This window comes from Candoia aspera, chromosome 3, assembly GCF_035149785.1.
Source record: "Candoia aspera isolate rCanAsp1 chromosome 3, rCanAsp1.hap2, whole genome shotgun sequence".
NCBI classification, from domain to species: domain Eukaryota; kingdom Metazoa; phylum Chordata; class Lepidosauria; order Squamata; family Boidae; genus Candoia; species Candoia aspera.
In genome coordinates, this window is record NC_086155.1 from 46,247,657 (window position 1) to 46,264,273 (window position 16,617).

At 40.0% G+C, this 16,617-nt stretch overlaps 2 protein-coding genes and 2 non-coding genes across 7 annotated transcripts in view; 2 read left to right on the forward strand and 2 right to left on the reverse strand.

Annotated features, from left to right (window-relative positions):
* Positions 1 to 2,410, reverse strand: part of MDM4 (MDM4 regulator of p53) — a 45,537-nt gene extending 43,127 nt beyond the window's left edge. For all 3 annotated transcript variants that reach the window (XM_063297535.1, XM_063297534.1, XM_063297536.1), the window contains exon 1: positions 2,284 to 2,410. The gene's annotated coding sequence lies outside the window, so the exon portion shown is untranslated. The remainder of the gene's footprint in view (positions 1 to 2,283) is intronic.
* Positions 2,411 to 3,639: 1,229 nt separating this feature from the next.
* On the forward strand, positions 3,640 to 3,712 carry TRNAK-UUU (transfer RNA lysine (anticodon UUU)). The gene has a single exon. It is a non-coding gene; the product is annotated as a tRNA-Lys (tRNA).
* A 261-nt stretch (positions 3,713 to 3,973) lies between these two features.
* Positions 3,974 to 4,046, reverse strand: TRNAK-UUU (transfer RNA lysine (anticodon UUU)). The gene has a single exon. It is a non-coding gene; the product is annotated as a tRNA-Lys (tRNA).
* Positions 4,047 to 12,248: 8,202 nt separating this feature from the next.
* Positions 12,249 to 16,617, forward strand: part of PIK3C2B (phosphatidylinositol-4-phosphate 3-kinase catalytic subunit type 2 beta) — a 112,801-nt gene continuing 108,432 nt past the window's right edge. Inside the window, exon 1 of one of the 2 annotated variants that reach the window (XM_063297537.1) lies at positions 12,249 to 12,527. The gene's annotated coding sequence lies outside the window, so the exon portion shown is untranslated. The remainder of the gene's footprint in view (positions 12,528 to 16,617) is intronic. The other variant, XM_063297538.1, reaches the window with a different exon arrangement.

The window sequence follows — 16,617 nt, forward strand, 5'->3', positions numbered from 1 at the left end:
TGCTGATATGGTTACAAATAACAGAACACAATGGTAGTTTACACATCATACACACTAAACAATGTATTTTGTTTAGTTTGGACTTGAAATGATGTGCCAATCTAGCCAATGTAATTTGTCAGCCATTGTTTCTAGCAAAATGAGTGAACCCACATGCTAAATGTGTTAGCATTTTGTGTGATTCCCAGCCTGTATCAATATTCTCTGAAAGTTTCTTGCCAGGATTTTTGCTATAAGTGGTAAGTTAGGAAGCCACTGTATTTCCTATATTGCAATGGCAGACAACAGTAAAATAAACTTACTCTTGCCTTGCCAGTAATACCCTTCAATCTCTCTCAACCATTCACACAGTGACTTGGCTCACAGATCACACCAGGCCATGATTTGCTTAATCTAGTTTGTTGAATAAACCATAATTTATGAACTTGCATATTACACTAAACAATAAACCTTATTTACAAACCAAAACAGTGGAATTCAGATATTACACTAAATAACAAGCAAATAAAGCATATTGCATCTTAGTACAATGTGAGTACCTAGTGAAAGCACTCCTCTGGAATAGGTTAAGATACCAGGCTAGAAACCAGGAGACTGTGAGATCCAGCCTGTTACACGCACTCTCAGGTTCGGCTCATGGTCACTCACTCACTCACAGCCTGTCGAGGCACACGGATCTTGTAAGCCCTCCTTGCTTTCTACTTGGGTTTTCCAGATAGGTGCAGCTAGAGCAGACAAGACACACAGCCCTGGTCAATAGCCCGGAAATAATTAGGGACACACACAAATCGCTTTCAACCGAACACTGAAGCACAACTGGTTCTTTGGAATATGCAGAGACCCAGTGAACAGCAAAACTTTATTGGTTACAATGTACATTTACTCTTTCTCTCACACACATTCATCCACACTTACCCATAGCACTAGGCTGCCAGACACTAGCTAGAGGTACAGAAGCCACCAAGACTGGATCCAAAGAAGACTCAAGAAGTGGGTGGGCTTCAGGACCCCTTTTATCCCCAAAAGTGCTTGCTTTGTTGATTCACAAGACTGGCAGCTACTCTTGCCTTGTTAATTTACAAGTCTCATAGCTGTTGATGGGATGGGGAGGGCTTCCATGTTCTCAGGCCCAACTTCCTTTATCTGGTTCAGGTGGCATTTTTCCTTCCCTCAACTACTTTGTTTCCTTCTTATCTACCTCCCCAAAGGGATATTTTAGACAAGACTCCTGACTTTTTGTCTTCTCTGCTTACATGCCTGCTTATCTTTAGTTATGGTATCTTCAGCCTAGTCTCACATCTCCACTAAAGTACTAATCAGTCACAAACTTGCTTAATTTCTGATCTAAGGTCAGCTAAGTACTGCCACCTGCTGAGAATAAAGGATGTTAACTCCAATGAATTAAATTTGTCTCCTTCCAGTTCCATACTATAAGATTTTAAAATAATCCCTCCTCTTTTTGAAATTTCTTTATGCTAACTGAATTAATGGACATAAACTACATTTTTGTTCATACATAGCAACTTGTGTTGTCTTCCAATTCAATGGAATAAAATATACTCAATATATTAGTACCATGAGAGGTTTTAGTTCATTTTTTTAAAGACTTATGCTACACATTCATCTGTGCTGGAGAAATGAATCTCAGGTATTACAGCACTGCTATAGCACTTTCTTGTTGGTCAATAATATTCTCATTTAAAGAATAGTAAGGTAAAAAATAAAACAATTGTTTTTGGGAAAAGAAGCAAAAGATCTATGCTTATGTTGAATTTTTCTTTGCAGTCATTATCCAGAAAGGAAGATGGGATATTTGCTCTATCTCTGCATTCCCATCTGCACCGATGCACCTTTCTAGAATCCAGTCTGAAACATTAAATAGTCTTACTGTATGCACTACCTGGCATACAGAAAAATTGACCAAGCCACTGAAGTAGGTACAGTTAAAGCCCCTTCAAGGGGCTTGAAGAGCAGAAGTCAGCCTGCAATATTTTTGAGCCTTCACCAGTCAATTGGTATATGCCAAGTCTGCCAGTGATACTATTCACAATATGGACCCACTGTCCTACAGGTCAAGGGACTTTTAAGCAGTCTTTAAGTTGGGAAGCGGACAACTCCCTCTCCCCGACCCCAGATCCATCTCCTGCACACCGGCCTAACTCCTCACTCCTTCCACTTTTAAACAGCTTCCCTAGAAACCCCGCTCTCTTCTTTCACCGGGTCTCGGCAGCTGTCCCGCCGTCGGCCAGCCTAAGAGGATGAAAGGATGCACGATGAACTCACGGTAAAGCTGCTCCCCAACTCTTTCTGAGGAGACTGAAGACTCACGCTGATCTCGTCGCCTCCATTTTAGCTTGGGAGGGAAAAGAAAGCAGACCTCTCTCTCGCCTTCGAGTCAACATGGAGACCCACGTCCTTCCGACCAGATCATAGAGAGCGGAGGCTCCGCCAAGGGAACGCCCTTTCAAAACTTCCGGGAGTGGGTGGCTCTGTGAGTTCACCGTCTTCTCCGTCCGCTCTGAGCACTTGAGGTGCCAACGAGTAAGAGAAAGCCCCTGGGAAGCCAAGCTCTGGAGCGGAAAACCTTTCTCTGAAGCAGTGTTTCTCAACCTTGGCCACTTGAAGATGCGTGGACCAACTCCCAGAATTCCTCAGCCAGCATGGCTGGCTAGGGAATTCTGGGAGTTGAAGTCCACGCATCTTCAAGTGGCCAAGGTTGAGAAAAGAGCCTTCGAAAGGACACAAAAACGACAGAAAGAAGAAGAGTCGAGGACACTAGGTTTCCCAGTTTTTTAAAAAATATCTTTCTCTGTTGGGCTGAGAATGGAAAAGTACAGCCTTGAACACAGCACTCTGAAGTTTTGTTTTCCTCCACCATAATAAACAGCCTGCGCAGTTGTGTGTGTGTGAAATAAAATCTCTAACCTTGTCCCTGTATTGATCTGCTTGATTACCATGACTGCCCTTGGAGCTGGGGTGCTTTGGAGAACCAAATTTCTTAATTAGCTGAAATGTTTTCTTAATGTCACGGTGGCTGGATGGAAGACTGAGACCCACAGCAAAGGGTTGTTGTGTATGTTTGTGTGTGTGTAGGGCTAGTCAGCACTACTGACCTTACAGGCTGAGATCTTATTGTAGTAGACAACCCCGTATTTCGCCGAAGGGTAAATAGCTACAGTACCGTACTCTTTCCTAAGCGTGCAGATTCTCGTAACTTTTTCAAGTTTTGGAAAGCAGTGAATATGCAAACATTGGCATCTAACCAAAGGGAATTTTTTTCGTAAGCTGATTCTTTCTGCTGTTTTTGCAACCTCCTCACGCAAATCCCTTCGTTTCTCACCAGCAATGTGTGCATGAGTAACCCAGGGGTTGTATACCATTTATATTTAATATAAATTAAATAAATGTATTTATTTATAAATTTATATTTAATATAACATTCATAGCCTATGCCGAATGTGAGTGAAACCTCAGCAATGCAAAATTAATCCCGTGTTCCAAAACTGTGGCTGTAATAATAGCTTTGGGAAAACGTCTGAATTGCAAATGTCTGATTGGCTCTCGCAAGTAAATGAATGCGCCGCATGCCAATCTGTTCTTTCTTTTATGTGGTGTCGCTGCAAACCTACTCAGCATGGAGCCCGGATAGCTCAGTCGGTAGAGCATCAGACTTTTAATCTGAGGGTCCAGGGTTCAAGTCCCTGTTCGGGCGAGATAGGTTTTTTTTCCTTTCTCTGCTTTTTGGTTCCGAACGTTGTTTTCAAATTTCCTCTTCGTTTCTTCTTGGTGCAATTCGAATTTTACGCCGCCGAGTTTGCTCGGAATGCAGACGGTTTTAAAATTAAAGGTCCTCATTTCCTATGCATTTTAAAGACACACGAATTGCACTTTGCTTAACTTTGTGTTTTAAAAGGCCGTCGGTTTACGCTGCCTACAGAAATGTTGGGTGCGGTTTTCTATTAAAAATCATTTTCGCCCGAACAGGGACTTGAACCCTGGACCCTCAGATTAAAAGTCTGATGCTCTACCGACTGAGCTATCCGGGCACTCTGCGGAAACTTCTTTCCGCGCACAAATGGCCTTTATCAGTTCAGAGAAATTCAGTGCAAGTTCTTTTTTCTGCTAAGTGTTTACGCCGATTTCTACGCCGACAAGTGATCAGTCGGTATGGTTTCCCCCTTTCACCAATTTCTTGCTAAGCTAATCTTTCATTTCTGTGTCTTTTCCAATTTCTCACTCCTCCGAGGTAGTCTGAAAAGGTACAAACAAGATGGGCAAGGCTTTGAAAAAGAATTGAAGGATCAAACTGGTAATCAAACAACTACCTCAGATCTCGACTCAGGCTGCCTCAGCTCTGAGCTTTTCCTTGTGAATGTCGACCAGACCTGAACCCCTGTTCATAGGGGAGGGGGGCTCTCAAATGCAGATCAAATTCTGTATGGACATCTAGATTTGCTCACACAATGTTGACCACACGCACAGAAAAAGCGGGTGGATCACAAACCAAGATTTTGCAGTAGGACAAGGACAGAAGCAGACGAGCAGGAACAACTGACTATGCCTGGATTTTTTATTACTAAATGGAAGAGGGTAGTTTTGCGAACTGGATCTAGTACTGGGGAAAACTAACAACTTGAAACAAGACCCATGTGTTTGATTATTTTTTGACAGTCTTAACAAAGTCCTTAGCGATGTGTGTCATGGACAAGCAAACTTTCCCAATCCAGAAAAGAGAGGAAAGTGTGCAACCCATACACACAAATCTCCCCCCCAAGCCAAAACAAAACAAGCGGGGTGGGGGGCAAGAAGAAACAGAAGTTACTAGGGAGGCATCACTACAGCAGATAATTCAGTTCAGAGGCTGGCTACTAGCATGTTCATGTCTTCTGATTCTCCAGTGTCCACTTGCCAGGTTCACTTGCTTGACAACCATGCAAAATTGTGAATTATATTTTAGAACTTCTGCTGTACATTTCTAGAGAAGATTACTACTTGAACATATTCTGTTTAATCAGAAGTCTACTCTGTTGGCCAGAGTCTAGAACGGAAAGGTGTGATGCTAAATAAAATTCCAAGAGAGTCCTTGTTGCTCAGCTGCATACAAGTTCTGGGTGGCTGAACTCACACAACACACTAACATGAACTATGGTTGGCTAACTTGCAGCTCTTGAGGTTAGTTTATGTTTCAGTGTGCTGTGTGAGCCCAAGCAACTGGGCTGATTTTGCAAACTATGCACAAATATCCTGTGTGAAGCCAGCCAAGGAATGTTTGCACATATTCATATTTATCCATTGCACCAGATGAGGGAAGGAGCTTGCTTTTAAAGTGTAATGCTATCACGGAGGCTGTGCCTTGTGGGATGGGTGGTGTTCCACCTTTCTGGAAGAGGATCATAGAAGTGGCTGATCAAAATTTTTCAGAATGAATTTCGTGAGGCCACCAATACATTATCTCCTGGATTCTTTATTTTTACCTTTATTTATATTATTTATTATTGTATTTTATACTGTGTATTTTATGGTTGTTTTTAATTGATTGTTGTAAACCGCCCAGAGTCCCCTGATGGGAGGAGATGGGCGGGGACAAATTAGATAGATAGATAGATAGATAGATAGATAGATAGATAGATAGATAGATCAATCGATCTCACTCCCTGTCACTTCCAAGGCAATTCAGCAATTCACTATTGTATACTGGTTGATTAAATTTGAGTAAAGATAACTAGAGATCAGAGTCTCTCATAACTGTCAGCAGAGACAAGGGAAGAATTCCTTCCATTGAGAAGAGACATTTTATTAACTGTCTTTTATTCATATGACACCATTATAATGTATGACATCAGGATTAATTCTGAGATATGGCACCTTAGATTGTTTTTCAACAGATTTCTTGCCAAGGGAAAGACACATTCAGAAGTATCCAACCTGCATTCCCATTTATATTTGAATCCTCTGTCTGTTCTTACTGTTAAAGTGAGCAAGGCTTGATATTTCTGTTGGCTCACAATTGTGAGCCAACCCTCTCTACCCCTTTCCCCACCCCACCCCACCCCCAAGTCCTTGCCCCTGAGCATTTGTTTCTTTAATAGGCATACTGCAGGTTGCTTGGAAAGTCATGGGGAAAGAGCAGAAGCAACTTAATTGCTGACATTTTACCAGTAAAAATAGAGACTTGTTAGTAAGCTTCAGTTGTCAAGTCAAGACTTGATGCCTAAATCATCCTTATCTTCTGGTATGGCACACTGCTAAGGCATAGAAAATAATGGTAGTTATATCAGATCCTAACCACAAAGATTTAACATCTATAGTAGGGCAATACTTTTAATAAAGGTAACCTAATAAATGTCACAAAAGAGTTGTGTAACCATTATTTATTAATTTTTTAAAAAAGCATTACCCAAATAGTTTCAATTTCAAATAATCCTATAACAAGCCCTTTAAATTTTCCATACATCCTAAAGTGTCCTCACTTTATCTTTTATAAAACATATAATTCTGCCAGTTTTAATAAAATAATGATTTCCCTCTTTGTTTTGGTGGCAAGTGAATTTTGTCAGAGGGCTACTGACCAGGCCTCATCAAAGCATTTTTCAAGTTAGAGGCTATCTAAATATTTCTATTGGTGGACAATGATTAAATTTGCTGCTAAAAGCAAGTAAAGAGTAAGTTTCTTGCATTGTAACTTTTTATTCCTTCCATCAAATATATGTAGCAAGCCTAATCTTGGTAAGAATTCAGTTCTTTGCTTGGCTATTGCTATTATTTTATTAAAGACCTCCTTCCAAACTTTTGAAACTTTATCACACCCCCACCAAAGATGAAAGAACAGTGGTTTAATGCCCATAATGTAAAACCTTAATCTATCATTCCTGCATTGAAGCAAGTAAGAATTCCTTGGATCTCCATAAGGATTGCCATACTATATCACCTAATTGCCTACCTAAATTTGGCTCCCAAACTTCTTTTCAGCCTAATATAGGTTATTTATATCAGTTTCCAACAAACCCAAGTATATTTTTGATATTGCTCCTTCAGGTTGCATGGAATAATTGATGACTGATTTCTCAGAATTAGATAGCAGGCAGTGTTTAACAAATTGCATCACCCTCTTAATTCATAAAAATGAAATTTCCTGAGACCACAGTAGCCACAGTACTTTATAGTCCAATTCTTGCTTTACCGCTTCCTTACTGTAAGTTACCACTTTTTAATAAACATAGTATTCTCTATAAAACCTTTTTCAAGTATGCTGTTCTGTCTTGGGTATAAAACCCCAGATGTATCATCTGAGAAGTTAGTGGAGAAATACCTGGCATAAGTGAATTTACACTAATGTGTAACCTTTTGAGATCTTCAGAATTTTTCATCACCACTATGGGATGGGTAGCTCCAAAAATAGCTCCAAAAGATAGCTCCAAAAATAGACCGTGTTAGCCATGAGTTCAAAGTCAATCTCAAGATGGAAACTGTAGGTGTTATGACTTCATCAGTAGTCCACTCTCTTGGTTTCAGGTTAAGAATGTAGTTTCTGGTATATAAGAGAGATGCAAGTTATAATACCATGCGCAGATGCATGCAGAAAAAAACTGTGAAGTAGAGATAAGTTGAAAACAAACTTATGCAATCACTGCCGACTTCTTAAGCAGAATCTCTACAATGTCCTTCCAGATTTCATGCCTACTGTAAGAATACTGCATTTACACTGTGTTTCATTAGTTTTTCTGTATGTTTCTAATGATTTCTACTTTGTGAATTGAAAAGAAAAGAGTTTTAATACTCCATGATTGCTTTCTTACTTTTGTTTCATTTTTAAACTGAATTTTTTTTTTAGAATTGCTGGATTTCTCCAACAATGGTGGATACTGTAGTGAAATAATGGTAAGGAGGTCAAGGGGTTGTTGAAGCATGAAGTGAAAATTACAGTTTCAGTACAAATCTAATGTGAACTCTGTATGATTCAACTTACATAGAATTTGGAGTTAGCAAATTACTCCTTCAATGTAGGTGTCTACTCAGTATTAAGTAGTACATATTCAATGATACAGATTTCCAGTTACATATAGATTCACTGTTAGTTATACTGTATTTTATTTGCTTATCAGTGCAATTTTATTTTTTTCCACTAGGGAGCATATTTTACCTGGAAACAATTAAGCTTTAAGTATATTGAAATAAAATGCAATATTATAAATATAAATAAATATAAACAATTTAAATAAATTTAAATAAATAAATAAAGTATGTGACATGTTATTACAATTATACAATACTGCTTCCAGATCTAGGTTGCATAAGTCCAGATGACCAGCAAAATCTATACCATATTAAGGCAACACCTTTATGAGACCAAGTGACCAAGGACAGTTTTTAACTATCTTATCAGTCAAGATAGTTAAATTTATACTTTTTAACCATTTTGCCTGATGAAAAATTCTTAGAACTTTTCTCACACACCATGTTGTTTATCTGAAACATACATCACGAGGCCACACGTCTGTCCCAAAAATCTTAGACATAGTTCCAAACAATGTCACCAAATCAATATTTTTAAGGAGGCAGAAGGCAAAAAGGCCTAAGTACTGACTCAAGAGTAATAATATTAACTATATTTAATTTGAGTGGAAGATAAATAAAGACATTAGATAACACTTAGTTTTTCTCCAGGCCCTGCCCACTACTTGTCGGAATGCAGCTACAGAAAAAGCTCCCCACCCTTTTTGTGAGCCTATTCATGCATTGACCTAACATGAATTTTGTTCTATGTATATGTATGGAAAGATATAATCCTATAGTTGTTTCATCAATGGGATTTACTTCTAAATAAGCTCTGTATGCAAGGCAAGGATGGTATTTAGTGGGCTTTGCAAGTTCTTCTCTGGCAGGCGTCCCATACTTTTATCATAGAAACCTACCTGAAATGTCTACATAGTTATATGGAATTTCTCTGTCCTTTTACGTCTGGGGAAAAAATACAAGCTGCAATCAATCACTGCATGACAGGAAATTATAAAAATACCATTTTAGAATGTTATGTTAATTTGAAAAGAAGTTTGAATTATTCTTGCTCTCAGGATGGCTCTGGGTATGTTTGTGTATGTACTACCTAGTTAAGTACTTGGAAACAATAATAATTCAGATAAACTGCTTTTTCCCATTAATAGAATGCACACCTATGAACAAAAAAGGCCTGTATTCCTTTCAATTCAACATCAGGGAAGGGAAGGGTCTCAAAAGTTAATTATTACTCAGCCATAGCCATCACAGTCAGGTCATCTATCACTTGTGGGTGTGACAGCAACCTCAGCTGGCCATAGAGGAAAATAGCCAAATAATTGAATACTTGGTTACAAACACATAAGGGTCCTTTTTCTCAATGTAACATTACAATTTAATTTTAATTAATGCATTCCTGGAACAAGCTCCTACAATGACAGTGTGGGGATAAAGTTAATACTGTTAATATTAATCCTAATTCTAGCTCTAAAAACATTTCTTTTTAACATGTGTTCCAGTGCCTTCAGGACACAAATGCAGTTCCAGTTATCCCCTACAATGAACTGATTTTCATTATTATGTTTCCTTCAGTCTGCACCATCACTCAGCTGGCATTATGCTGGGGCAGGGGAGGGGCATTGATGAAGGTTGAAATCCAACCTAGTTCAATGGAACAGAAGCATTATGGATGCTTTTGAAATTGCTTCTCAGCATGGACTGAGTCAAGATAGGCTTCCTTTGTTCCTGACACTCATATCTCACCATTCCTCCTTTAGGGCAAGAGAGTTACATTCCTTCCCCTTATTTTATTCTTATCATGGCCAGGAGTGCTCCCTTGTTTGAGGGTGCTCTAGGTAACATTCTCTTCTCACCCCCAATTCCTTGGGGTACCATCTCAGATTTTCTTTAAAAATTCATTCCTCTCCCCTTTCCATTTCCCACTCTTGGTACCCTTTCCCTCCCCCTCTCTGTTATTTCTCACCCTGCATTCCAAGTAATGCAATTATATTTGTAGTTTTCCTTTCTTTCTTTTAAACTTTTTAAAAGTTAGGTAGGATGCTAAAGTTGCAGCCCCATATTTCTGATTCCAGAAATCATTTAAGAAAGGAAGGAAGATGCTATGGGAATAAGACTGGACCTACACTGATTTTTCAGAAGAGAAAAGTAATGTGTTGTACTGCTTTCAAGGTCCCTAGCTTTGAGATGGGTTTCCAATATACCTGGCCCAAGGTTACCCAGTGAGCTTCATGGTGAAGGCATTTGATCCTGGCTGTCCTCCAGTTCTAGCCTGGCACATTAACCATTACACTAAGGCAGAGTTTATTCACCTCTTTTGTGCAATTTAAAACCAGTGTTGCCCTCATTATATACTGAACTGGATTATTGTGCATTTAAGGCTGAAGTATTCCGCATACTAATTTGGGAGCCACTACTGTTGAATGAGTTTTTTTAAATTTCTATTTAAAAAGTTTTTTGCAAAGTAAAAACAATACGATTTAAAGAAAAAAGAAAGTAAAAAAAGTGATAAGTAAATAGAAAATTAATGAAAGAAAAAACGACAAAAAAAGAGAAGAAAGAAATATAACAAAGTAGCTTCCAATCTTCTTTACAGCAGTTATAAATGCATTTACATTTTACCCTCTCTCTCTAAGGTTACAACATGGCTCCCTTCTTTCCATATTCTACCCTTTCTAATTACCAAATCCATAAATCACAAGTTCATTTTTTTAGCAAAAAGTCCATAAAGGGATTCCAGTCACTGAGAAATGTAGTTATTGTCTTTAACCTAATTAAACAAGTCAATTTTGCCATCTCTGCAAACTCTGTGATCTTCAACAACCATTCCTTCATTGTAGGTATTTCAGAGCCTTTCCATTTTTGTGCATATAATAATCTCACTGGAGTTACCATGTACAAAAACAATTATCCATAAGTCTTTAATATTAAACAATCAGCATTCCCATGATGACATGGTCTATTTGTTTAATTATTTCCAAGTAGTATCAAAAGCACTTTCGCCAAAATATTAGTCTTTCAAATTTAAGCTCTCCCTTTTATCCATTTATAACTTTCTTTTATTATTTTTATAAATAACTCACTCCTTCCTCCTCCTCTTTTCCCCACAACAACATCAACCCTGTGAGGTGAGGTGGGCTGAGAGAGTGACTGGCCCAAGGTCACCCAGCCGGCTTTCAGGCCTAAGGCAGGACTAGAACTCCTAGTCTCCTGGTTTCTAGCCCGTTTTCTTAACCACTAGACCAAACAATCAGAATGCTGTCTTTCTCTTATTTCCCAGACATAGTGCTCTGTAAGAATTGGTAGGCTTTGATCTGGCTGCTGATGCAACATCATCCTGATATTATCTGATGAAATGACTTCCTATGTTTAAGGTACCACTGCACTCGTCCTTGCTTTGTAGCTAGCTCAGCTGCCTTGCCATAATTTTACTCTCATTTATTAGATTGGATCTATTCTAAATGTGTCCACATCTGGATCTAATATACTGTCCATTAGAAGATTGTTTTCTGGAAACTAAGAACGTCTTACTGTTTTGGAAACCAAGAATACAGTATGATGCCTAACCAATTTCATATGATACAAGAGAAGCTGCCAGCTAACAGGAAGATAGTTGGAGCTGACAGTTAATACAAACGGATTGACTTGGGCCTGGTAACGATATGGCATCATTAATTTGTTTTATTCCCCATTTTTTTTTAAAAAAATTAAAAGCTTACAGTGTTCTTGCACAACTGAGCATCCCTTTATTTCCAAGGTGTTTTGCACAGAATGATGTGGATTATGACCCAAATCTGCAGTCGTTTCTTGGTTATATGAGAAGCTTAAATGAGATGCCTCAGAAGAACAGAAAACAGACGACGGGAAAGAAAAAAAAGTGGCAAGCCATCTTTCTCACTTAATTTTCCGTGCGTTTGAAAACGAACAGGAAAACAAATCTTCCTGTGGCGTTCGAAATCATCTTCCAGGGGCATAAGGCAAAAGGTTTTGTCGAGTAACTGTCGTGAGTGCCCCAGATTGTAGAATCAACCTCCACCGCCGCGGGGCTGGAATGGGGGTGGGAATTGGGTCCACGAGGCTTCGGGACAGAAAACTGGGTTGGTTTTGGCGTTCCAGGAACGCAGCGGAGCGCCCGAAGTTGGCTCGAGAAGGCAAGAGTTCACCCAGTCTATGCAAGAGGTCCCCAGAAGGGGGCGCGTCCCCGCTCCGTCCCTTCTCCCCTCTATTGTCTCGTTCGTTTGCATCGCCTTTCTCTCCGCCTGGTTCGCTGGGTTCAGCTACGCATTTGCAGCCCGGTGGGTTCATTCAGCAGCAGCTACCTTCCGAAAGGACTCATTTCCTGCTTGGATTTTAATGCCAGATGCTGGAGGATTAGCGGATCATCCTGAGGGCTATCCCGGAATTATCACCCGAGGAGGCGGGGGAGACCGAAGCAAGGACCGAGGGAGGCGTTGTGGCAGCGAAAGGCAAGCGGAATAATCTCGTTTGGAAACTGCTGCAAGAGATCAGGAAATCAGGTAAGAAACTGACTAGCTGCTGAGGGCAGGGAATGGACCCGCCATTCATGTCTTTGTGAAAGGGACTGGGCAGGAAGACAGACCTCGCAGCTGATGTATGAGAATGAAATTCGCACTAGAACAAACGTGGAAATAAGGGCGTAGAGGGAACTGTTGCAGCCCAGCCTTGGAGAGTCGTTTAAACCTTGACGAGCAGGTTGTAGGCATGGAGGCTGATCCCAGTTTGCCAGTGAATGGTAGAGAGGCGGATCCTACTCAGTTCCTGGAATAATCTCGCCCTAGCTGCAGAGGTAGATGGGGTTTTTAAAATGGTTTTAACAGTATGTGCTTAGAAGTAAGATCCTCTTGAGTATGCTTGCCTCCCATCCTATCCCAAAGCTAGTGGCTGGGAGTGAAGTGGGGAGATAAGATCACAAAGGGGGTGTGGTGGAATTAGAGGAGTGAAAAACCTAATACTTTGGACGTGGACAGCAGTATTCCTCTTCTGCTGAACTTTTCCAAGCTGGCTGAAAGTCCTAATACAATTCATCCTCCTCCTTTCCTTAAACAAATATCTGAAGATGCTTTCTCCAGTCAATGTTCTGCCGTTCTCGTGATAGGCTGTACTACAGCCCCCATCATCCACAATTGGGCGTCAGAGGGAACGAGGCTAAAAAGGAATGAACAAGAATTCCTTATATTTGAGGGAGAATGCAAGGTTGGGATTCAGTTCCCAGAGCTGTAATTATATTTTTGGAATGGAGCAGGGCCCTTATCTTTTATTTCTCACCAAACTCCTGAGCGAAGAGATTCTTTCATAACTGTTCCAGGAGTTCTATACATTTGCTATCTGCATTATGAGTATCCATTTTTAAAGCCTTGTTCTTGCATTAATGGAGATAAAAGGCTAGTGCAATTTGTTGGGATTTTACAATTGTCCTTGTTTAAAAGGACGAACAGTGGGATAAAATCCTCAGTTACAGGGAGAGCTCTGATTTTCTTTGCAGAAGGGAAACAGGAGCTCTTGACCTATTAAGAAAAATAATGCTTCTTTGGTCCAGATACAGGTTGTTTGTAACTCATTTTCTTTGTGCTATCCAGCCCAGCTTTGTAAAAATTAAAATAAATAAAAAGGAAATGTGAAACTGGATTTGGAGCTCCATAAGTGCAAAGCTCTCCTTTAACATGTAGACAGAAAAGGCTGTAACCTTGATTTAAGCCTGCAGACATTATGTCCTTCAGAACTATGTCTCCTAAACTGTACTGTCTCTCCTTAACTGTAACACTAGCAGCCTTGTATTCTGGTACTGCAGTATGTCACTACAGTGTAAAATTGAAGCAGTACCTACATATGTCTTTCCATTCCTCATTTCAGTGGCTTCGGAGAGGGTGTGTGATCCATCATAGCACAAACAGTTGCTCTGGGTTTTTAATTTTTTTTCTTATTGGCTTAAAAGCCAACAATTGTTCAGCTCAGTTTATACCTTACAACGCTTTCTTACTTCCAAAGCCTTTATGCCATCTTCCCTTTAAGCGTACAAATAATCCCGTCATATGTAATAAATATATTCGTTATCCCAGAAGGCAAAATACAATCCTCCAAGCAACGTAAATAAAAACATAATAAATAGTGCTACAACAAGGCAATTCTAGGATCCTTCTGACAGACTAATTGGTGACAATGACATGAGATGGAGGGAGAAAGGGAAGAGTCTGTAGAAAGTTTTGCCATTTATTTCCAGCAGGCTTTAGAAGAGGCCGGTCCTTTTATTATCCACGTTTTCCCCCACTTTTAAGGTCAGCCAGAAAAGCTTTATCTGCAGTGATCTGACTGGCAAGAGAGAACATCCCCGTTCCCCCCCCCCCCCACCATGGTAGAGCGGTGCAGGTCAGGGCTCATTGGCTACATTGCCATGGATTTTGAGCAGACAAAAGGCATAACATGACTGGGTCAGGCTGAACAGTTCCATTTATTTCAAGGAAAAGTGGCAGGCTTTTGGCTTCGAGTGACAGTGGATTTTAAGTCCACAATAGCTACCACTAAAACTTCATGTCAGCCTTTCCCCAGTCTGATATTCTCCAGTGTCTTGGACAGATTCCAGGTGGTCCAGTCAGCATGGGTATATGAAGTATACGACTGTTCGGTATACCCAGAATGCCATATTTGCCAGTATGCTGGACTATTTGCTGTCATCTAGTAGTCCTCTGGATTTTTGCAATCAAGATGTGATGGCCCTATCAGATAGGAAGATGATTTTTTTCCCCCTTTCCAATTAAACACCTGTGATGTGGGGAAGTAGAGGTGGATCTACTAACTTGGAGGAAGTGCAAACAATAATAGATATTGATGCTGAGGATGCGTTTGAAAATTAGCCTTCCCAGACTTGGGGGTGGGGTGGGGCTCATCGCTGTACTGTTTGCCCTTTTTGTCATAACTAAACCAGGCTTCTCTTTCTCTTTTCTCTCCTCTGTCTACTTATCTTTTCCTCTGTTTTATTTCCATCCAGATTTGTTCTTTCCTTTCCTTCTCCTTCTCCCATACGTGTCCAGCTTTTTCCTTCCTTTTTGCTGTTTCTGCCGGACAGTGGGAGGGGACTGGGTATATGTGTGCTTCTGTGTGTGAGAGAGAGACTGGTTCAGGTATACAGGTGGGGGATCAATTTAATAAATGGGATATCTTATTTTGCAGGCAATGAATGTTATTTCATCATTAATTTAATATTTATTTTACCCTGGATCTCCCCTTTTGGGAGATTGGTGTGTGTGTATGCCCATTCCCACGTACATGTCCGCATACGTAGATTTATTGTTGAAGGGGAATCTTAAGGATTGATTTCAGCTGCATCTGGCAACACCCAGGTTCACAAGGAGGGACTTCTGGCATTGTGCAGAATTTCTGTAGGAATGTGTAATTTGATATTTCTGCTTACTCTTCCTTGTGGGGAGGGGGAGAGGGGGTTGTTTTAATTCCAGGATTATCTTCTTTTTGGGTAAAGGTAGTATATTGTTGGATATACAAGATTTGCAGTAGGCAATCAACACCATAGACCATATTTCAACATCACTTATTTTAGAGCATTATATTTTGTCCATTCTTTGCGTGTAATGTAGCGGCTGCTTTGCATGCCCAAAATTCCAGGTTTGGGGCTTCTGCGGAAACAGCTGGGAAAGCCAGAAGCCTGGGGAGTCACTACCACCAGTGTGGAGCTGATTTCACCAGCTTGCTAGTCGATCTGCTTTCTAGACATTAAAAGCATAACTAGGAGCAGGTGTGGTAATAAATAGTTGCTCATAGCTGCCTATTCTAAAAATATCCAAAGAAGAATTTTTGTATACAGGATATGGGAATAATAGCCTGGATTCTGCCCTTCAAGAAGGGTTTCTGTTGGTTGGAGTGTTTAAATGGATAACGCTGTACAGGGCAGAATTGTACTGCATCACTTTGATGTAGTATATTTATTCAGTAGTTATCCCTGAACAGAGGTGGAGTGCCCTGTTAATTATCCAAGGGGTGGTGGTTTAGAGCGACCCAAAAATATTCATAAATGATTCTGTTGTTGGGCAGAAGGTTGCTCCTGGAGGCACTGTCTGAACAATGTTGCACCTATAAAGAATACTTTGCTTTCATTTATATTGAGATATAGGGAAGAGACACCTTGCAAAGGTGCTTATATATTAGTTTTGTTTTGCACTGATACAGCCAAGAAAGACAGAACGTTCCAAGTTAGATACTGGTTGCTTAGACTTGGAACTAACTCAAAGAAAGAAGAGCTTTTGTACTTCGTGCATAAAAAATCTAGGAAAGCTGTAGTGCAGCTTTCTCCAACATGATGCTCTCCAGAATATTTGGATGTGAAATACGCATCAGCTTGAGGCAATATAGCAAATGATCTTGGATTATGGGAGATGTAGACTCAAATATTTGAAAGCCTATTAAAATTGCTTTGTGGAAAGCAGCTGTTTATGCAGGTTCAACAGGGCATAATTTTGTATTTGTATTTTTTTTTCTGCTCACAAGCTACAGAGTTCACCTAAATTGTTAGGCTTTCCTTATCTGGCATGCAATGATGGAGAATGCAAGTGTTGTTTGTTCATGAGATCTATTCCATAG